Source organism: Equus quagga, chromosome 16 (assembly GCF_021613505.1).
Source record: "Equus quagga isolate Etosha38 chromosome 16, UCLA_HA_Equagga_1.0, whole genome shotgun sequence".
NCBI classification, from domain to species: Eukaryota; Metazoa; Chordata; class Mammalia; order Perissodactyla; family Equidae; genus Equus; species Equus quagga.
In genome coordinates, this window is record NC_060282.1 from 25694630 (window position 1) to 25718941 (window position 24312).

The 24312-nt window shown below is 34.0% G+C and overlaps 1 long non-coding RNA gene across 1 annotated transcript; it reads left to right on the plus strand.

Moving 5' to 3' along the window:
• The first annotated feature begins 5036 nt into the window (after positions 1 to 5036).
• Positions 5037 to 14566, plus strand: LOC124227894 (uncharacterized). The gene is made up of 3 exons (XR_006885582.1): positions 5037 to 5151; positions 13867 to 14022; positions 14435 to 14566. It is a non-coding gene; the product is annotated as an uncharacterized LOC124227894 (long non-coding RNA).
• Positions 14567 to 24312: the final 9746 nt, after the last annotated feature.

A 24312-nucleotide genomic window follows, 5' to 3' on the forward strand; every position in this document is an offset into this window, starting at 1 on the left:
GGTTCTGTCTGTTCCCATTGCTTCCCACCCTGCTAAGAATCCACAGAATCCACAGAAAACAAGTCTGTCATGAGCCAAATGCTCACCACAGGGAACTCATTCCTGCTGGCACTGAAGTAATCTCATATTAGAGGAGGCCAGCTTACCCTCACATTCACGACACGAAGATAAGACGATGCTAACAAGGAGTATTCTAATTTAAGAATAAATAAATGTACAATGTGGTAACCTTTAACCTGAAAACAAATTATCTTTAGAATGGACTACTTAATATTAAAGGAATAGTTTGCTTATACATGGAGAAATATTTAAAAACAAATCATCTTATTTGTACTTTTTTGTTTTTGGCAAGTATTTGCGTTAGAATGAGTTGACTTCTAGCTCATTTTCTAAAGTAGAATTGCACATTCCTGAATGACTTAATCGCTAATCAATGATCATAATTAGCAATTTTGTACATTTCCCCACCTTACGACAGCATGTGTGAATATTTTTTAAATTGTGTTTTTGCAGATTCTTCTGAAACTAACATATAATTTAGGCAGATATTTAACAATCTAACATTAATTATTAGTAATTTTTAAGGTTTACCATAGAAATTAATCTATAAAATGTGCTGGATAAGTGGATTAATGGCACGCATGTAGGTGACCTAAAAAGCTGTACTGTAACAGAATCAGTGAGTGTGGCCTGTCTGGGACCTTAATATTTTTCTAAAGCCACTGCCTAGTACAATTAGTCGCAACAAATTGCTATAGTTAAGTGAAAGAATGACATCTCAGAGCTGAAAAAGTTCTTAGCAAATACATTTGGTCCAGTTCTTATCCTTATGTAAGACAAGAATTTTTACACATGTTTTATTGCGACCCATAGGACTTAGGGATCCAGGTATGGTTACAGAACTGAGGTCAATGTGGTTTAATGATAGAGGAAGTGCTTTGTGACAAAGAAATTATCTTAGTTTCTTCATAGAAAGTAGGCCTGTTAGAGTTTTCTGTTAGTTATTTCTCCTTAATTTTGATTTTAAGACAATTCCACTGGAACAGGATATGTTAGAAGGCAGAAATAATGCACTGAAAAATAATCTCCCAGAATCTAAGCTGTTTCTAGGAACTATCTGAGAATGAAGGGTCATGTGCGTGGTTTCTTAGTCTGATAGAGTATGTCAGTATCTCTAGGTAGGAAAGAATTTCTACCAGAAACAAGGGCTTTGTGAAGGAGGAATGTTTATGTGGCTGGGAATATAGTAGATAAGGGAGACATATGTTTTGGGAGAAAAAAAAAAGCTGATGGCCATCAGAATTATGTAATTTCTAAGAAACCCAGTCCCAGACATGAGAAGAATGGCTAAGGAAGTGAAGCTTCATAAAAGGATAGAATGAGGGAGCCATAACACCTCATTAGAGAATATGCGACATGTGAAATACACACTCAGAAATTGGATTAGGAAAAATGTTAAGACTTCTAAAGAACTCTGTTAAGAAAATTTCATTAAGAAAGGAAAATGCCTGTCTGTCTCAGACTACAGTATTTTCTGGTTAACAGAGTTGCCTCAATTCAAACCTTGTTCAAAATAATCTACCTGTGTTTAAACAATTTCTCACCACGGGAAATGAAATTTATTGAACAATTCAAACACTGATCATTTTGAATTCAATATTCTTAAATTATTTATTATCAGAGTTCTATACCGTGTAGCTAAGGAAATTTAAGATCATACATGGAATTCAAATCCAGGGTCCCCACTTACTGACTGTACATTAAGTAAATTATATAATCTTGCTAAGCCTCAATTCAGTGTATTTTTCACTTCAGTAAATATTACCAAATTGTTCATGAGTTGTTCTAACTGACATTCCTACCAGCACTTCGTGAGCATTTCCTTTGCTCTGGCTTTTCATCAACGTTTATGTTTTCAGGCTTTCAAATTGATGCCGATATGATGAGTGAGAAATAATTGTGTATTGTAGTATGAATACGTTTTTATATTTTATTGTCCTATTTGTTTTCCTTTCATGTCTTTTGCCCATTTATATATTAGGCTATTTATATTTTCTTATTAATTTTTAGGATGTTCCATATTCTGGAGAGTAATTCATCATAAGTTAGAAACATTGAAAAGGTTACTTCCAATTGACAGATTTTTTGGTATATTGAAAAGTAAATTTTAACTGTAATGTAGCAAAATGCATCAATATTTTATTTATACTTTGCATGCTTGTATTTCATTTAAGGAACCTTTCCCAGCAAAGACTATAATCATACTGTTTTATCTAATTTTTTGAAGCTTTACTATTCACATTTAGGTTGTTAGTAATGTGGACTTGATTTTTGTGCATGTGATATGTTAAGGATCTTTTTTCTTTTCTTTCTCTTTTAGCACTGTTTGCTCCAAGACACACTTCTTACCTCTCTTCATTCTCATTTTTGTTTGAAAAGGGGGCTGACTCCTATAAGTCCTGGTGACAGCCTATTTCTGGCTGGGTGGAAACATGCACAGGAGATTGAAAGGGAGAAGACCAATATTTTCCCTTTTTCCTAGGCTTGGGAGATGTCTGGCAACAGCTGCATCTCTTTCATGGGACTAGTTCCTGCTAGACAGGTCCAGAATGTCTAACTTCTGCAAGCTGATATTAGTCCCTCTGCTCAATTAACCCAATCTCCTCCAATTGACTCAGCTCTGGGGGCATCATGGCTTCCTGCTTCTTTTTAGATTGTCACAGTGTCTCCTACTTAGCTTCTCAGCCTCTTCCATCATGTGTAACTGATTCCGTGTAATTACCTTTTTTAAAAAAAAAATCATGACAAAGGACTGCATTTTAATGATTTTTTTCTGTATTTGAAGTGACCAAATATTTTTTCTGTGTCTCTTAATACTGTGCTCAATAGATTTTACAAATGTACAATCATTCTGGTACTGTGGTAATTCCTTATTTGGTAACTTTTAAAAATATAAACTCTCTTCATTTTCATATGCCTTAAAATGTCTTTATTTTGCTTATCATTTTATAATGGCTAATTTTTTTACATACTAGATTCACAGTTATTTGCTCTAGCATGTTTATGTATTCTTATTTTCTTGTTCTCAAACTAGAATGTAATATGTTGCATGAGGACAGAGATTTCTGTATCTATTATCCATAGCTCTCTCCAGGGCATGAATATCAGTGTCAGGCAACACTATGAATTTGATCAATATTTGAATATTAGACAAATGAAACCTATTGCTGTTCATGTATCTGCTGCAGTCTGCTTGCAATTCCTTTGTAAACAATCTACTTTCTCTCAAGTAGGTTTTTAAGATTTTCTTCTTTTATATGTGTTTTTCCTCCAGGGTTTCTACAATGTATGTTGATGTGAATTTATATTTATCCTGCACTTGAAATTTATTTCTTCTCTTTTTTAAAAAGTTCTACTAAATTTTTGGTAATTATATATTTAAACATTGTACCTCTCACATTTCTTACCTTCTCTGAAATTCTTATTTAAGAATGCAGGCATAGCGCAGTCTCTCCTATTTTCTCTCTTCTTTTCCATAATATATCTGATATCTTTATCTCTCTGTAATAAATTCTGAGTTAATTACTAAGTACTATATTGCAATTCACTAATTACCTCTTCACAGGCAACAAGAATGAAAATGATCTTTTCTACTAAATGTTGATTTCATTGTCTATATTTTTATCTCCTATCTGTTCTTCTGTTATATCTACCTGTATTAATTTCCCATTTATTTTTAATGGTTTCTTTATCAATTTGAGCTTCCTAAATATGTGTATTTTAAATCATTGTCAGATTGCTTCCTACAAACTAAATTCATCTTAAATGAATTCACATCTCAAGTGTTGATTTTTGTAGGATAGATTTGTAATTTTGATTTGCAGATTCATTTTGAGTGGAAGTGCTTTTATTCTGTTTTGCTTTTATTGTTATTATTTATATTTCTTTCCTTCCTGATAGCACTTTTGCATTCTTGTATCTGACAAGCCTCCAATCTAGAATGAAGTCTTATATATTTGTAGTTATTGCAGATCATCACAAAACTAGTAGGAGTTGGCTAAAGTCTTCTTTCAAGTCTGTGTTTTTGCCTTTTCTTGCTGATGCTAGATTATCTTGTATCCATAGCTTCCGATAAAATCACGGCCCTAGATTGAGGGTCGTGTTATTTTTCCCCATTAGTCATGAGGCCTTCTTATAGACATTTGCCTCAAGCAGTGAGTCTGGCTCCAGGCTCCCATATCTCATGTACAGTTTAGCCTGTACGATCTCCTGGCTTCCACTGCAGGTCTCCAGCTAAGAGTCCTGCAGAGCAGTGGTTTAAGACTCACTCACTTTCTCTACTTTCTGTTTTATTTCTGGCTCATGGAGATGTTTATCTTGTTTTTGAGCACATAAAGTTCTTTTAGATTTTCTATGTTTATATTTCTTTTGACATTGCTTTGGTTTTGAGCAAACACTGTACTAAAGTGGAAAATGACAGCTCTGCCTTGAGCATAAATGCTGTGGGTTAGTTTACGTTACGTTACATTTTTGAGTTGGTGACTCACTAAATATTCCTAGGAAAAGCCAAAATTTTCTGAATATTTATTTTATGTCTGGCACGTTGTAAATATTGCAAAGGTAACAACTCAATGCCAAAAACAACCTTGTGACGTAGATACTATCACCTCCATTTCCTGAAGAGTAAAACTGAACGATACAGTAGTTTTAAGGAACTTTGCCAAAGTCACAAAATTCTAAGTTGCAGAAGCAAGATCAGAGCTAGGCACTCTGATTCCAGAGCCCATTTTGCTAAACAAAACAGCAAATGCTTTGGTAAACTCTAAAATCTGTGTCGTCGTTAGGCAGGGAATAAGCATCAATTGTCTTCTTTTGGAAACTTTTATTTACTCTTTATATTGTGACAAACTGGCATACTTATTATATTCTCCATGACTGTTTACAACATAGCCTATGTCGTCATCTCTAAGTCTCTTTAACAGTGACTGAAATCAGGAGAAAGTAATTGTGTCATATGCCTGGAGGAGAATAAGCTCTTTCTACTTAGCTTCATCTCCTGATGCACATTACTAGTGGGATGGCTGACTATTAGAATGAACTAATCCCTCTTCCAGCATTGTGAATCCATCTAAAGGATGCCTGAAGGTGAAGGTGAGTTATGCGCTATATTCTGGAAGCATACAACATTGTATGACTGCATTTCTGACATGCGTGGGTTCGACAGCCTGAGAGTTCATGTATTATACATGGAAATACAGCCTCCAGTCCTGGTAACTACTTGCTGGGTGAATGGCAGCTATAAACAGATTGTCTATCACAGACTTTCATAAAGTTTATTATGAGTGGATTTCAAGGTAAGTGTCTAAGCCTATAGATGGTCTTGAGCTTTCCAAATCCTGGGGTTAATTCATTTAAGAAGAAGAACAATTATAGTACTGTTTATGCTGCTGAGATTCCACTGAAATATTCCACTTGTATCAAAAAGAGAAAAGAATGTAAGTCAGGAAAAATATATTCCAATTTTAGCTTTGCTTACTAATTGATTATTTGACCTTGGACATATTACTACTCATCTTTGAGGTTCATTTTTATTTGTAAATTACAACGTTTGAACATAGAACTCTCTCTACAATACTGCATAAGTTTGTGTAAAAGTTCTATGCTCAAGAATAGCAGATGTCAAAGAGTAGATTAAGGTTTTTTATGGTTATAACGTTTAGAATTATTGTATATTTTATTTTAGATTGTTTACAGAGATGTCAAACAAATATTCAAATCTACAATATGCAATAATATTTTCCTTATTTTGAATGTTGGCTGGTTTCTTGCTTATAGTCTCTAATCAATTCTAAGCTTTTCTTGAGCTTTAGAGAAAGTTGGGAACTCTATTTACGTACAGGTAATCCACGTAGGATTCCACATAATGAAAACGTGGAAAGGTTTATAGGCATTTGCATAGCATAAAGGTAAATATCTGAAACAAGAAAACCAAAAAACTGCTGGGTAACTCCCAATAAAGGGTTTGTTTTCTAAGGAAATATTTGTCAGAATTTTTGGTGGGGTATAATGGAAAAGAAATATTAAATATGGGGAATTATTCAAGAAACTGAAAGAGCCTGAGAAAAGGCCTGTAGAAGCTATTCTTGTATTCAATCTTTGTTGTACACAAATCAGTGTGTATATATAACTTGCGTGTGCATACATGAACATGTGTGTGTGTGTAACATAAGCCTCAGTTTCTCTATTTGTGATGGCTTTTGATTTTAGTGCTGTACACAGACATACACACACACACACGCACATGCACACAAACAGGCAGACACAAATTCTAAGAGAAAAAAATATATACATAGTATCTTTCTCTCATTATATTAGCTTTAAAAGTAATCTCCATTTTTTGTCCTGTTAATTAACCAAGAGTCTAGGTATACATGATAAATTATAAATCTGTTGAGGCAAATTTAGAGGGACTAAGTCCAAAAGTCAAGACTTTTGTCTGAGGCAGAATTAAGAAATACGCAGGTACAGGATGGGATCACAATTGGGGATTAAGAAGTTTAGAAGAGAATGTGTTCACGACAAGTGTTTCAAACTGTGCAGGTCACTTTTAGTTTTTCCCTCTGAGTTAATAAGTGAATGTATTAATTTCTTTGGTTTAAAGAACAAAAGATGCAAGGTGACTTTTTATCTTCCAAATGCTATATTTATTAGTTTTACCCTTGTCATTTTCCATAATACTGTTTTCTCCACGGCAGTATTCCACTGAGGTGCACCAACGTGAATCCCACTGAAAGACCCTACACAATGGTACAGTAAAGTTTTTGTAGTTGGCAAGTTATAAATGTGTATTCAAGACATAATTTAATCAAATTTCAAAATAGCCCCTGTAAGATATGTATTTTTTTTATTGTATTTCAAATGAGGAAAGTAGGGCAAGTGTACTTAGAGTTGAGAAAACCCAATATGTGGCAGTTTTAATTATCTGAAAGTCTTATAAATTGTTTTCTTAGTGTTAGCTTTAAATATAGGCAAACTGAGACTTGAAGAAATATAGCATCAAGGTCAAGTCTATACAGAAAACACACCATTTAATCATACGAACTTGATGTAAAACACATAGGATATTTATCTTTGTAGTTTATTATTTGAAAAAGAAACATCAAATTCTTCCAAGTTGTTTCTAATAGCAAACTAATTATATAATTTGCACATTTGCTATAATTTACTTTCCCTTCATTCTAAAAAGCAACAAATTAATTTTCTTTTTTTCTTTGTTGGGTGAGAAGACGGATGTCAGACAAGCAACAGTGATCATTCATTTTAGATCTCCATAGCTGAGTTGTGATTATGTGGTAGAAAACAAAGGCAAGGACTTTCTCTTGGACCGTACAGACCGTCCCAAATGTCGTCAAGCATACCAAAAAACTAAGTCGCAGAGGAAAGAAGTGGAAGTGACTAAAAATAGTGGCTAAAATTCTTAGAAAGTGTTTATATAAGACTAAAAGAAGATTTTCTTCAAAAATTTACAATATTTTATTTATAGTTAAAATAAACTCCTAAATATGGAAATAAATTAAAGATACTATAAGCAAACAGAAAAATGTAACAATCATGAATTGGTAGACGCCATATTTTAAAGATGTTAATTGCCCCAAATTGATTATAAATTAAGTGCAATCCCAAGCAAAATCTCAGAAGATTTTTGAAACTGACAAATTTAATTTAAATTACATACTGTAATAAAAGGGACAAGAATAACACAGACAATCTTAAAAAATAAAGCTGGAGGGACTGGCTTGGTGGTGTAGCGGTTAAGCTCGTGCACTCAGCTTCAGCAGCCCCAGTCCACCATTTCGGATGCCGGATGTGGACCTATGCACCACTTATCAAGCCATGCTGTGGCAGGTGTCCCACATATAAGATAGAGGAAGATGGGCTCGGATGTTAACTCAGGGCCAGTCTTCCTCAATCAATCAATCAATCAAGTTGGACATTCAAGATGGCAAGCATTATTATGAAGCTACATTGATTGAGGTGATGTGATATCATTGCAAAGTTAGACCAGTGAAACAGGATAAAACACAGGGATATGTAAAACACATTGGCGTTTTTTCAGCATTTACCCTACAATGCATTGAAAGAAAGATGGCCTTGTCAGTATACGGTGCTTAAGCATCTGCTTTTCTCTCCTTCCCTCTCTGTCTTTCTTGAAAATGTTTCTATTTTGTTAGCTTAGTGAAGGAGATAATCAATACAATGATAATGAAAATTTATATGAAAGCACATTTGAAAAATGAAAAGCACTACGAAATGCACAATATTATAATTGATGTCGTTGCTATTACTGGGAAATTCTGTTTGAAAAAGAAGCATAAATTAGAAAATATGTAAAGGGAGGCATTAGTAGGCAAGAAAAACATTACTGCAAATTTAACTATGATTTAATATATGTTAAATTTTATGAGGTTATTTTAATGTAATTTCCAGAGTGTTTAATTAACTGAAGTTTTTGCTTTGATGCTTTTAAAATTTAATTTAAGAAACATTTCAATATGCAATATATGTTTATAATTTATAAATAAAAATAGTACTACAAGACTTATAATAAAAAATTCCTGTCCCCTGCTTCAAATTTGCCCACTTTTTTATTCTGCTCCATAATGACAACTACTTTCACAACTTCTAGCCATTTCTCCCAGCATTTATTCCTATACAATCAACAATATGCATCTTCATCTATGTCTTTTTGCTAATTTTAAAAGTCATCTGTTGATCTTGACTATAAATGATGATGCTCCATTCATTTTGTCAAAGCCAAAATTGCACCAGAAGTTGTTAAACAAGCAAGTACGAATTTATTCAAGATTATTGCAATACAGCATGGCAACCAGAACTTAGTCTGAATTCAACTTTCCTGAAAGAATAAGCTGGACTGGGGGGTTCCTGGGCCATCTGTGTTTACTCATTGGCTGTATCCAGTGTCTCCTATCTTCATGACAGGAGTAGTTTTACAACTAGGAGCAAGGCACCCGCAGAAGTTAGTTTCCTGCTCTCTCACAGAAACCAGGAGATGGCCGCGCTATCTCCATTGAGAATGACATTTCAAAGAAATGACTTCCAGGTCCTTGGCAATGGCATTTCTGGGTTGTGAAATAGGCAAGAAGCTTTTAAAAAGGTTTACATCTCAAAGAGGCAGAGAAACAATTACAAGTTCTCTAAAGTAAATGATCTAAGAAAAGAGAGGTCAAGGCCTAGAGTCAGGAAGAAGCCTATCTAAAGATGAATCAGGTTTAAGTCCGCCTTGGTCAACTATCAACTCACATCACAACTTTTGTTTCAATGTATTTGGAAGTGTAAAAATAATCAAGACACTAGGATAGAATTTTAAATTTATTAAGTGCAAGGATTATATCTCCTTTTGCATTTTCCTTTTCAGAGAAAATTAGTACTCTGCATTTATATAGTGGTAATAAGGGTAGCTGACATTTATCGAGCCAGGTCTTATGCTCTAGGGGCATATCTCGTTTACACCCATCAAAAATAAGATATGAGTTCAGGAATTATTCTAATTTATATAACTGAGGAAACAAAGACTGAGAGAACTCAAACAATTTGAAATGAACCAGAAAGCACTGTGCTCTGTCACACAAAATGTTTTGTTCTTCCCCAAACCGACACCACCACTTTACATCTATCTGCCTTTGAATATGCTGCAGCCTCTAAAAACTGCCCATCTCCTTGAATGCAAAGCACATGTTATATTCATACTGTATAACCAAGTGAAGGTATTTGCCCTAACTTTTCCATATTCCTCTTACCAATAGAATTTCAGTCTATTCTTCCTATTGCTTTCATAACACCCTTCACACAACTCTTATAGAGCCCATCCTGTTTTATATTGTGCATGGCTTTTCTCTCCCAGAGTGTGAGCTCTTTGAGAACACAGAATTTATCTTATTTATCACTGGATCCTTAAACTTAAGAAGAGTCTTGGGCACCTAATATAATATATATTAGTGTTAGTGGACAAAGCGTAGATAATGCTTCCGAACAAGGTTCATATTGAAATGGCCACTTCTATCTGAGATGCTACAATATAAGCATACTGATGACTCTCAACTGGACTGAGAAAGTATATGTTCCCTTCACATTATAAAATAAACCAAAGGCTTAATAGTAAATACAATTCAGATAAGTGATTTTTTTTTTTTTTGAGGAAGACTGGCCCTGAGCTAATATCTGCCACCAATCCTTCTCTTTTTTTGCTGAGGAAGACGGGCCCTGAGCTAACATCTGTGCCCATCTTCCTCTACTTTATATGTGGGATGCCTGCCACAGCATGGCTTGACAAGCAGTGCCTGGGTCCGCACCTGGGATCCGAACTGGCAAACCCCAGACTGCCGAACCCCAGACCACCGAGGCAGAACATGTGAATTTAACCACCACACCACTGGGCTGTCCCCCCGATAAGTGATTCTTAAGTTGCTGCCTTATTACATACATTTTAATATAGCAGTCCCATTTCACTGAATCTTTTCCGAATTTTTTTAGTACTAGTCTTAAAAAATAACCAATGATTTTCCTTTCAAGAGTATTTCTTTAATTTGATTCTTGTAGGAAACAAATTGTGTTCCATATCATTATTGTTTTAAATTCTATGACATTTAATTAGTCAAGCATATTGTTGAATTGGTAGTGATTTGAATCATTTTCTAATATTCACTACACCCAAAGAATACTGCTACAATAATATGACGTAATAACATGATTTTAATCTAAATCAAGTAGAAAAATGAAATTAAATTAATTTACATTGACAAAATTATGATCTCAACCCTACCCCTTTTCGTTTTTTGTCATTTTTGTCTTTCTTATTTTCACTTAGGAAGTTTTTTCCTTGATTGAATTCTAAACATTTTAATACCCAATAACCATAATTGTACTTCACTGCACTCTCCTTTTTATTGTTGCTACTGCTATTAAATCTGTATAAATGAAGGGAAATTTTTATTTTCATTTTTACTTTTGTTTGAAGTTGTGCTTTGCTGGTGATGCTAGAGTGTAGCAAACACAAGTTCTACCACTTACAAGCCAGGTAAGTGGGCAAGCTCATTAACTGACCTGCACTTCTTTTATTGGTAAAATATTCATAACTCATGGTTTTGCTGTGAGTAATGAATGGACTAAAAGATTCAGAGCACTGAGTAGCAGGCCTAGCACATAGTAAGACCACAGAAACATTTGCTAATGATTTTACTACAGTATCCATTCATATTGACAAACTACGTGTAAACAAATGCTTCCATTTATACATTCCTTCAGCCTTCATTTAAAAGGGATTTCTCACGTAAGTTCTAGAAAATTTCAAATCATATAAGCAAAACGTTATTAAAAATGTGCATTTGCAATTGTCTAGAGCATATTTTCTATTTTTTGCCTATTAGTCTACCTTGTACACAAGCACATATAGGCCGTAAGTTCAGTGTTCTGTATGTAACTAAAATAAATCTAGCAAGATAGTAATAGAGGAATGAAATATAGGCTATTTTGATATTCATATAGTAAAGCATAAATTTTTTGAGATTCTTTATTAATTAAATGAACTGATTTCCCTTTTAGTTAATATATTTAGATTTCTACAAAGGAAGGGTAAATATTTTATATTAGTTGTTAAAATTTGAAAATGTTGTATTAATTTTCTAATCTCACCATTATTAATGTGTTAAACAATGCTGCCAGATAGGTGTTATGTACACTATATTTTCAAGCTATTGGCTATCCTTGGATAAATTTTTCCTGCCCCATAATATATGGTGAACCAAATCTCAAAGAGAGAAATAAAATCACCTTACGTACTTCTAAAAGAGTTACTTATTTTCCAGGAAGTATTCTGGTGACCACATATGTATAAAAAGGTGAGTCGTTACCCGAAATACTTTATTTCCATATTAATTCAGTTGTTTAAACGTTTCAACAGTTTTGTTTTGCTTCCAAATGTATCTGTACCAAGCATGGGACATTTATACATAATTTTAACAACTACTCTTAATTTTTGTATCCTCACATATTTCTAAATTGGAGTGTGTGATAATTGAAAAGCTGGTTATCAAAGCAAAGCAATGAGCTACAGAAGATGTATAATGTTTAAATCCCTAAATTACCAATTGTAAGTAGCTGGGATTTTTGACACAGAGAGAATTATAGATAATTTTACTTCTAGAAATAAGTACTATTCTTGTCTTTTCACCAAAGAGGTTAATTGTTAGATAACAGCAACAACAGAAAGAATCCTAAATGAAATATAAAATAAAAAATTAATATTTTATGTTATTTGATAAAATTACTTCTGAAAAGCATAGTATTAGATACTTATAATAAAGAGTCAATGAATTAGCTAAAAAATAGAAATTTCTGCTCATAGGGTGAGATATATATTCACTAAATATTTTATTATTTCAACTCTCACGCATTTGAAGATTTTAGTCTGAAACCTATTATTCAATTTGACACTAGTGTCTCTATGAGTTATTTTGCTTTGGGGTGAATCAACAGGATCCTGTTCCTTTTATACTTAAAAGAAACCCTGCTGCCAGCGAACTGTTCAACATTGTGTAGCAACATTGCCCACTAGCATTGCTTTTGAGGATCCGGCTAGATGCAGGTATGGGAAAAGCTGGTACATTTTGTGAGCTAGTAAATAAAAAGTTAAAATCTTCCAAAGAGTGAACAGACTTCCTATTCTTGACCAATTATTTCTTCTCTGATAATTAAGGCACCTGTTAAATTTTAAGCACTTCTGGTGGTCACCTTGTGCTGTGACACGCCTAGGAGTGCAGTCATTTGGCTGGGCGGAAAGGCAGTGCTGCAGTATAGGAGACAAGAAGAAGAGACGATTGAGATAGGAGGGTCTTAGACTTTTTGACAAATCTTTGAAAACAGTTGATTTTGAAGTTTAATCTTGCTCACCTTTAAATTAAAACACATAGATTCTCAAGGTTGTATATTTCAGACCTCTTTTTCACTGAAGAAGTAAGAATCAGATTATTATTTACCAGAGGTATGTAAGATTTTATCTATCCAGAGAAATGTGACATTCTCATTTTAACTGGAAAGTCACAGTGAAAGCCCTAATATGCTCTTAACAGACAAGGCGGTATATTAAGGGACATTATTTGGAGTTAGTTATTTGGATCTTGGTGTTGAGTTATTTCCTTCAACTCTTCCTCCTCTCTTCTTTTTCTTCTTTTGTCTATTTAATAACTCATTTGCTAATATTATCAAAAGACAAACCCCTTCAGATAGATATGGAACACAGATGGTGTCATCCAAACAGCTGTGTTATATAACCTGCATTTATAGGCGAGTGCGGAATAAGAAGCTTCTTTTTAATGACTAAAACTTTATGTCATTCTTTTGTGCCATCCAGTTCCCTCCAGAAAAAGGGACCTTGGATAGGTCTTGTTGAATGAATAGATCAGATGACTAACAGAATTAGGATGCCAAATATTTATCATGAAGTATGCCACCTTTTTATAGACCCCTTTACAAGTAACTTTAGTGTCCCAAAACATTCATCTTGAAAAGCACTGCCGAAAGTTATTTCCAAAGATATCAACAGTTTAAGGAAAGTTATTTTAGTCGTAGTATTCATGACTTTCAATCACTCAAAACATGATAATTAAATGACCAGAAAATATTGTCATTAGGAACAGGAGAAAAAACCATGTATACAACAGCACAAACATCTCTGCTATATTCAATTTTTTTCCCACATGTTGGTTTGACTTTTCTTTCAATATGTCAGAACTTCATAACTGTATGAGCAGACATATCTAACTTTTTGCTTTTCACCTTGAATTCTTTCAGAGGAAATGAAATGCCTTACACTCTGCAGAGTGTTCTGTGGAAAGTCCTGATAATCAGCCAGGGCCGCTTGAAAGACCATTTCTAACACAGCTGCTGATGATTTCAACGTCTGTGTGGACTAGGTGTGATGTTTATCTGGACTCTAAAGAATATACGGTTTGTGCATAGTCATTCATTATCTTTGTAAATATTCTGAGGAACAATACACTACCAGTTTAATATAAAATCTATTGAAGTAGTAGCTAATGATAGATAGGAATATATGTCAGTCCAAATTAGAAAACACTGTATTTTATATTAATCTTACATTGAAAATATCCACCATTGGTTAGGATGGGGAAGTATGGCAACTAGATTAATTTCTACAGTAGTTTGATAATTTTCACAATAGGAATCAAAAACTTGTTGATCCTTAATTACCCACAAAACATACTTCTTGGAAATACAAATATGTGTAACCATGAAGGTCCCTGCCTTTTGGAATGGTAAAAATAATATATCATAAACTGTATTTTAAAACTGTATTTTGCTTTTATGAATAAAACAAAATTTGTCTTTTATTTTTCAGAATTGCTTTGATGCTTGTGCTAAGGTGACATCACTGCACAGGACACAGATGGGAAAGTTAAAGCTCAGGGAAGTGAATTAATTCCACAATCATCTTTCAATTTTGTCAAAAGAATAAACCCTTTTTTGTTTTGTTTTATTTTTACTTTTTCCTATGCCAAAGGATATTATTAAACATTTAATATCAACTACTCAAAGGTATGTTGAAATTTGATGCTTTGAATGTTCCAGTTTTATGCCCAAATGGCAAAATAATTGCACACTGTAGAAACTTGTGTGGTGCAAAAATGATGGATTATGGAATTGGAACTATGTGATTGGTGAATTACACAGGAGTTATCGTGGCGTTTAAATAAGGCTGACAAGTAAGATCGAATTAAAGCCTACTTAAAATCAAAAGCACAGACATCCCGTTAGACACTGCACCATTTTCTGGTTGTTAGCAATTCTTGATAACCTTAGGAAGACCTTGATTTGATTCCCAGAAATTAATGTGTCCTCTTGGCAGGCTCTGACATCCCTGGTGAGACTTTGGGGAAGATGCAATGACACATTTGCTGACATCAGAAATAAAAACACTTCATAAAAATTAGAGATAGTCAAGACTATGGGAAAGGAGACTGTCAGAAAATTATCTCATGATTTTCTACCATGAGTAATTTACTATTAACACATTATACATTTATAAAGAGTAGAGCATTATAGTAACTTCAGAATCTTTCCCTATTTTGTTAAGAACGTCTTAGAAAGCTATAGTCATAATCAGAAATATGTGACACTATTTAAAATAATAATTTAAAATCAATATTATTTTCTGGTTTAAACATTAATGAATTTTGAAAAGAACCTTTGTTATAGTATTGATAGATAATAAGTGTTTTTAACTCTATGTAACTCAAGAGAATATTTATAAGGGTTTTCAAATATTGGTGTATCTTGGTTTCTAGAGTTAATGTGCTAACAACAGCCCTGAACTATAAAAAATTCACATATGGAATGGAGGCCTGTCCAGTTCATCTACATAGAGAAGTCCTTTTAATAACATAGATAGCTTTATGATTTCTTTCCTATAGTGGGATATGTATTATTATCATAATACTAGTTGAGTAATAATAATTAATAATGATAATAAAAATGACAATAGCAGCAAAAATGTATCTGTTAATCTAAGGACTTAATCAAATGCCAGGAAATTGAGAGCTTTATTTTATATGAATTCTATTATTTAATTCTCCCAATAATCCCGTGAGGATTATTGCAGAAAAGGAAGATGAGGCATAGAAACATTAGGTATATAGTCCAAGATCACACAGCTAGAAAGGGAAGGTCAGTATATAAAAAAAGGAAGTATGTGTGTGTTTTCCCAGATATTATGCACATGCATATGCATCCGTGTGTGCATACACACACATGATATAGAAACACATACATAAGTATACGTTAATTTATCTAGAATAAATATATCAAAATATTGTAAGAGTGGTCACTTTTTAAAAGGGAAGCTGAAGAACAAGACTGGGAGAAACTATTTTCATATTAATTAAAATTGCTACCAGGTAAATGCAAATATATCTAATTATTTTCTTATATATGTATTTTTAAGAAAGACTCTAATAATATCCTCTATTGATAAATATACATTAAATATTATATATAAAATAGATAATGTTATATAAACTATAGCATATACTGTGTGTGTGAGAGAGAGAGAAAGAGAGAGAGAGAAGTAACTACCTCACTTAGGGATTTGAGGATTACATGAATTAATGGTTATAAGGAACTTAGAACAGTCTCATAAATAGTCTAAACAGTAAGCGCTAAATCAACATTAGCTGTTATTGTCATTACACAGATGGTAGAAATCTAATAGTGTCTTCATATTTAGATAACTTATTCTGGCGGTATTCTACTCATTTACATTGTATTGAAATAACTAGCTTTCTCCTGAAGAAAACGTATCTTATCGGTCTTTATTACTCTCTTTAGCATTGGCATTTTTAAATTCCTAATGAGTAATGAGCTAAATCACTCGAAAATTCTAATCTACTTGGCCATTTAAACGGAAGTTGGTGTTTACGGATAATGACCTACCTGAGTTTTGCAGCCTATGCAGACACGCGGGAATCCTTTTAAGAGACCAACCACAAGATGGCAGTGTTTTCAGAGGACAGATTGATTTCCAGATAGTAAAGCGCCACACACATTTCTACCGGACGTACCCTGTTTAAAATGGTAAATAATTATTTCAGGATGTGATTCAGATGGACAGCGATGTGGAGGAGGATTTTCGAATCTTTACCTGAAAAGTAATCAAATATAACGAGGAATATTTGGACTGATTATATAGGAAAAAAGAGGCTACCAGATATTAAGAAATGAAGGAAAGAATAGTACTGTAAAGCATAATAATTAAAATAGAGTGAAAACAGAGAAAGTATGGGTGAGTAAAATAATTAAAAGAGCCAGTAAGAGAAACTGAAGAGATGGAGAAAGTGGGCACAGAGGATAAGGCAATCTTTTAAGTCATATTTTCCTCAACTTGCACAAGATCCCATAATTGTCGTGTATTCACATCCCATCCATGTTGTAACCTTAAATTAGATGATTAAACTGTGAATTCACCGAATGAGTTAAGTATTAGTGTTCATTGTTTAAAACCACTTCAACCCTTATCCATATGTTAACAATATTTTAAAACAAAATAAAATAAAAGCAAACAAACAAAAATTCATATTAATAACACAATAACAACAAAGAGAGAGGGATATAAGAAAATCTATATAGGGATTTGAATTTTAAAATGCTTATTTTATGCCACTTTTACTTTTAAATATTATTCTATTTTCCTTTTGTGAAGAATATTAATCTTATACTCTTCATTCCTTTCTATCCAAAATTAAAAATAAACACAAACTAGAATTTGCAAATACAATATTCTGGTTCCTTTCTTCTCTAATAATCACACCATAACTGATGGATATTATGCTTCTTAGTAGCACTTATTTCTAAAACCCCCTATATTTAATTTGTTTGGCAATTTATTTCTTATTCGGCCTATTTCTCCTTTATTTCATCCTAACCTGCTTTATATCTCATTTGATCTCTTTTATTATGCAATGTTTTACAGTAATAAAAATTGTTTTAAAACTTAAAAAAATTAAAATACATTTTTAAATGTTTTAAAAACAGATTTCTGTTACTGAGACCTGTCTTCCTTTACACATCCTTCAACTGTAGTATGTCCAATATTGGACATGCTTTAAGAAAATGCAATATATCATAGAAACGTTTAATCTCATTACAGATTTTGAAATTAGAGGAAGACATGGCCGATACAACAAAATAATAATCTTTGTAAAACACACACACACAATTAAAAACAAAATGTCTTGGAAATTATTTCCTTATATGGAAAATACTAGTGTTGACTAGGTTCTAGAGATCTCTATTTACACTGGACAAAATGAACAAAGAGAGAAAGAGAGAGGGAAGGAAGGAAGAACATGAACAAATTATTTCTTTGTCTTTTATGGAGTTTTCCACAATATCAAAGTAATATTTAATGATAATTATCAAATGAGCAAATCTGATAAGAGAACATACAGTCATGCACTGCTTAACAATGGGGATACGTTCTGATAAATGCATTGTTAGGTGATGTGGTCATAATGTGAACATCATAGAGGTACTTACACAAACCTAGACGGGATAGCCTACTACACACCTAGGCCATGTGGTACTAATCTTACGGGACCACCACTGTATATGTGGTCTATTGTTGCCTGAAACATCATTATGCAGCTTATGACTATAGTAAGTATGCCTTCGTTTGTTTTCCCACATTATAAGAATCTTCGTAGAACCATTCAAAATATAATTTAAAATTTAAAATGTCTACTTTCATATTTATAAGAGGTCTGAAGCATTCTGTAATTTATTTCTTCAATTTTGCTCTTCCCTTCTCTTCTGGTTGGATAACTAACTCAAGGACTTCCTGGAACGGTTTCCCTGGATAATTCGACATTTGCTGTCTCCATGTTATCCATTATCCAGCTTTCATTTCCTCCATAGCCCTTTTCTGCCCATATGGCATTTAGCGTTTCCTCCTTTGGCTCCTTCTCCATCCACCGGCAAACAAACTAGCACAATATAGTATGAATAATAGTTGACCCTTTTAGTTGGTTTTTTTGGAACCCACCTCAGAGTGAGCTTGACTAAACACACAGCCAATAATTTGGTAAATGTGGTTGGCTTTGTGTCTGGAAATATCAAATTCCCTCTCTCTTTTTCTTCTCTCTACCATTTTCCCACATCAGATGTCATTTTACTCACTTAGACAACTACAACAAACTCCTAAAACTACCCTTTCTGCTACGTTGCTGTTAGTGTTTTATTTCTAAAAATAATACATTCATTCAGCTGGCATTTTTGAGTGCTAACTAGTTGCCGATCACACAGTAGTGTGAATAAAAACTTTATATGTTCCCTGACTTTATGGATTTTAATCAAATTAGAGCATATCACATTCTTCTTCAAATACTCCAAATCTGATTTTGTATTTTAGTAAATGATGGTGTTTTCCATTAAAATGCTGACCCTCAAAGGTGGAAACCCAGCTTGTGACCATTGATCTTCATATACAACAGGGGCTCTAGCTCACTTTCTTGCAAATAGCTTGTACACAGTTAATTTTATCAAAACAAATATAAAAAAAATATTTAGTTAGGGGACTAGCCCAGTGGCATAATGGTTAAGTTTGTGCACTCTGCTTTGGCAGCCTGGGGTTCACAGGTTTGGATCCCCCAGCACCACTCATCATGTCATGCTGTGACAGCATCCCACATAAAATAGAGGAAGATTGGCACAGATATTAGCTCAATAACAATCTTCCTCAAGCAAACAAAGAAGAAAATTGGTAACAGTTATTAGCTCAGGGCCAATCTTCCTCACCAAAAAAAACCCCAATAATAATATTTAGCTAGTTTTAATTTTGTATTGGCAAACCTAAAGCACACGATATTTGAAGAAGGTAATATCAATATTTCTATTTCTTCAGCTACAAAGCAGATAATGTTCTTTAAAATTTAGTTCTGCTGGACTCAAATAAAAATTAAATATTTATATTTGTAAAATATTGATTTTAAACACATGTAAAATAAATAATGTATTTTTATATTGGTCCCACATTGATTATAGAAATAAACTGATGAAGATTAAAGAATAAATGAAAAGAGCAAGAAATAGCATCTACATGTTTTCGGAAATTAATACAAAGTTTGATTCATCATCTTGTCTTCCTTTTCAGTCTATGGTGTAAAATATTATTTTCCAAACTTTATATTTTAGCAGTACAATTCTTCTCCTCCCAATGAAATCACATTCAGAACTCACGATCTAAAATGGTCAAACTGAAGATACTCTGTTGAAGAAAAAGTATCCCCAGAATTTTCCTCAGTGCTACACCCCCAAAAAGGTCCACAGCACTACTGCACAGTTGTAAGAGAACCAAAGACCTGTTTTTTTTTGTTTGTTTGTTTTTTTGGTGAGGAAGATTGGCCCTGAGCTAACATCTATTGCCAATCCTCCTCTTTTTTGCTTGAGGAAGATTGTTGCTGAGCTAACTTCTGTGCCAGTCTTCCTCTATTTTATATCTAGGAGGCCACCACAGGATGCTTTGATAAGCAGTGTGTAGGTCTGTGCCCAGGAATGGAACCAGCGAACTGTGGGCTGCTGAACCAGAGTGTGTAGACTTAACCACTGTGCACTGGGAAGGCCCCCAAAGACTACTTTTAAAAGCACTTCTCTTGGAGAAAGCTGACCTGGTAAGTAAGTGATTAGCCTTTTTGTGGAGGTGGCAGGGCTTGGTGGGTGGGTATTTTCTGCTGCAAATGAACCATCTAGAGTTTATATTTTTACTGCTTAGACAGAACCATTAAGGGCAACATCATAAATACCCCTACAAAGATTTTAGTTATATAAAAGATAATACAGAAGCTTGTGTGAATGGCATATCAATTTGCTCATGAGAATGCTTTTGAATGCCTTGTTTGGCTGTGCGTACTTGCATAAGTTATTTTACATAAATAACTAATTAAGATCCTTAAGTAGGGATAAGTGGCTAACGAGAGCAGTGCTTCCCAAAAGGAAAAAAAAGAAGAAAGGAAAAAAAAGAACTTGCAATTCCTTATTGATGGTGATGCCAGCCACAGTATGACTCAGGGTCAGACTAAAAGAAATGAAGAGATCTGGGTCATGAAAATGTTAGAGGAATATTAAGTGGCATATAAGTTGAGTTCAAGATGATTAGATCTAGACACAAAAAGCACCCTTTCAAAGCCAAGCTTTTGGTTGGTTGGTTTTGGTGGCTGGAGTGATATTGCAACTGTCTGTCTCTCTGGTTCACGTTCCCAGCTTTACGATGAGGACACCGGTGGTTATATCAGAAGCAGATGTTTGTGATGATAATAATGCATGTGAAAATATGTGAAGCTCCATTAAGGACCATATAGACATAAAAGTCTATTCGTGATAGCAAAAATTATGCTAGAAATAATTTATCTGAGCAAGCTTTTGTAGTATTCACCTTTCTGAAAGTTGGTACCAAAAAAGACGAGTTGTCTGTGACACGTCCCACTTCCTCTTTCGGTTTTGATAATGTGTCAGTAGCCCCTTTAATCTACAGTTTTCTGTGAAGTATCCCTGATGCCATTGTCATCGTGGATCTTCAGCTTCCGGAGAATGAGCAGCCCAGTCGCTTCTGATTAAGCAAGATTTTGATTATCAGAGGTAGTCTCTGTCTCAGTTAATGCAGATGATAAGGGCTCTTTTATAATGGAAAAAATGACCCTGTATCTTACTGTTTCTTTTTTTCCAAAAGGTTATATAATCACTCATTAAAACCTTTCCTACTTTGACCTTAACTAGTTTAAGAATAGAGTTCACTAAAATGCAACTTTTTGAGTCAAAAAAAGAGAAGTGAGAGATAACTTCCAATACACCTACGATAATCTCAGTGATATTAATAGAGAATCTGAAAGGGTTTTATTATGTAAGTTGAGAATTCACAAACGGAGACTCTAATAGAATTTACACACTGTATGGGAAGAAGTAGTTCAGTTAATTTACTGAAAATGAAAGGGCAATGAAATCAAAGCAAAGACTTTCTACAAAAATAGTGAGAAGGCACATTTGGCTTTACATGTATTCAGAAAAAAAACTATCTAAAAAATTTAAATGCAGGGTAGGCCCACTGCTGTAGTGATGAAGTTTACATACTCTGATTTGGCAGCCTGGGGTTCACGGGTTCAGATCCCAGGCACAGATCTACACACTGCTCATCAAACCAGGCTGTGGCAACATCCCATATAGAAAATGAAGAAAGATGGACACAGATGTTAGCTCTGGGCTAATCTTCTTCAGCGAAAAGAGGAAGATTGGCAACAGATGTTAGTTCAGGGCCAATCTTCCTCACCAAAAAACAGAAAAAAGTGAAATCTCTCATTTTTGTTTTATTTATTGTTTCTTTTATTACTTTTACAAAACAAAGGCTTCCTTTCATATGAAATTATAAAATTTAATTAAAAATAAATTTTTGAAAATCAGTAACTCAACTCTTCTGGAAACAACTACTGATAACATTGACATATAGCTTTTTAAATATCCTTTATAAATAATCATTCATCATTCATTGTCATTAAATAGCATTCAACACACAGATTATACATCTATGAGAGAGAGAAAGAGAGATGCATTCTTAAAATTGGATCAGGATTCACAAGAGGAAATCTAACTTTAAAGGTAAAAGTGGTGTTTCTTTTTAGGTATTTTAAATCCCTACACCTATGGACATGAGCAGAATCCCTATTGTTACCGCAGGGAAGCCTATGGATATATTACTATTTTCTCCCAGAAATGGATTATAGAAGTATACTATTATGTGTGGTATTATAGTATATGTAAGACGTGCACCAATTTTAGAAGCTCTGCATGTTGCTATGTAATCCCTTTTTATGAAGAACTAAAACTCTAACTTTCTGTTATTGTAAACAGCATAGAAGGAAAAGATTTCATTTAAAGAATGTAGAAAAGAAAGCCAAAAATTTAAACAGAAAAAAATTTTTAAAAATGCATAAAAGTGACAAAATTAACAAGGAAAACTAAAATCAAAATGACATAGTTAGGCATCATTTATAGAGGAAATAATTACTTTAATAAAAAAATTATATCTGTCAATGTAATTTTAATGCAATATTATTGGCTTAATAGTGGTGCATACTTAGTAATTTAAAAAAACTTCCAATCACATAGAAACTAAGAAAAAAAATGACAAACCGATCTCGTAATAACCTAAGCCAAAATAACTAACCTCAATACTTAGTACTGTTTATTCCAGATGTCAGTTTATTCACATATTCAGCAAGACAGAAAATGATAGTTTTGGTATTTGCCAGTGCCCTTGTGATATATGTTCTTTGTAGATTATTCATATAATTTTCTCTCTGGGATATGTTATGAACTTTTTATTTGTGAAAGATCTTTACTGACTGAAAAATTTCCAGCATGACCTTTGGATAACCTTAGGCCCCACACCTATTCCTCCCCATCGTCCACGTTTTTTGCTAAACCCAGATTGCCCACATAACAGCTGCTAAAGTACAAGAACAATTCATCCCTCTTCTGAGAACTGTTTTTGAACAGCTGTTAGGGAAACTGGCTGAACTTCAGCTGACCCCTCTGGCTGGAGTCTACCTTTCTTCCCCAAGGTAGACTAATCCTTCTAGGTCCTTGTCAGACTGTGGCATTCTGAATAAAAGCATATGCCTAAGGGTGCTCTAGTTAATGTGCTGTCACAGATTCTGCTGTGACTGGGAGGGGACTGGCTCTGCTGCCGCTCAGCCAAGGCCACTTCTTCAGAGCTAGAGCGCGCAGGATATATACCCTCCTTATCTTCCTCCCTCAGATTCTGCTTCTGACTAGTGCTCCACCCCTTTCTGTTGAGCACCACCTAGACCTTGACTCTTTCTCTTTAGAGTTCTTGGTATAGACCTCTTGATTTAAATCATTTCACTATTCACGACTCCCATGGATGAAGCGAGATGTTAAACTGAGATTAATGGGATGTTCTGAGCCATCCCTTTTTGGTTCTCTTTATTTTGATATGGGCAATCAACAGTTATTCAATGAAACTCCCATTTACTGTCCAGCACCTTACATGTACCAATATTATGGTGCTATTGCACTAAATATTTAATCTCTTACAGGATTTTACCAATGATAATTTAGAATTTCAGTGTCCACTTTGGGGAACTTCACATGGGAATAAGTAATTCATCTATGTCTCATCTTAGATCTAAAGGTGTTGACCTTAAACAAATAGACACTCAGTTATTTCTCCAGCAAAAATGGATTTATTCAGGATCAACAGAGAATTGCAATTTGGGATCTGCAACCACAGAGAGCCACATGCAAGTTCCAAGCAACAGGCGAGGAGAAACTCTTTTGTAGTGAGGAAGAGGAAGTTAGGAGGGCTATGGTAAACAGAGTCCCTCTGAGGAATGAGAGTTCCGAGTATGGAGGCTTTTCATTGGTTTAGTGGTGACAATTTCTCTTGACTGAGCTCTTGCTGCACAAGAAGAGGAAGTCTTTCTTCTTCTTGTCAGGCTCTGCCATTGTCATAGGGCAGAAGGGTTCCCATTTCTGGCCTCCCAACTCCATTTTAACTGAGATTTCTGTTTATTAATTATCACAAAGCGTTCAAAGACTCCAAATATTCCATGGACAGCATAATTATTTTTTTATACGAAAATGCCTCTAAAAGATAGAAAAATTCTAAAATTGCTTCCCTGCGGGACTCCTTGTAAAAGGCTAACAAAAATATGG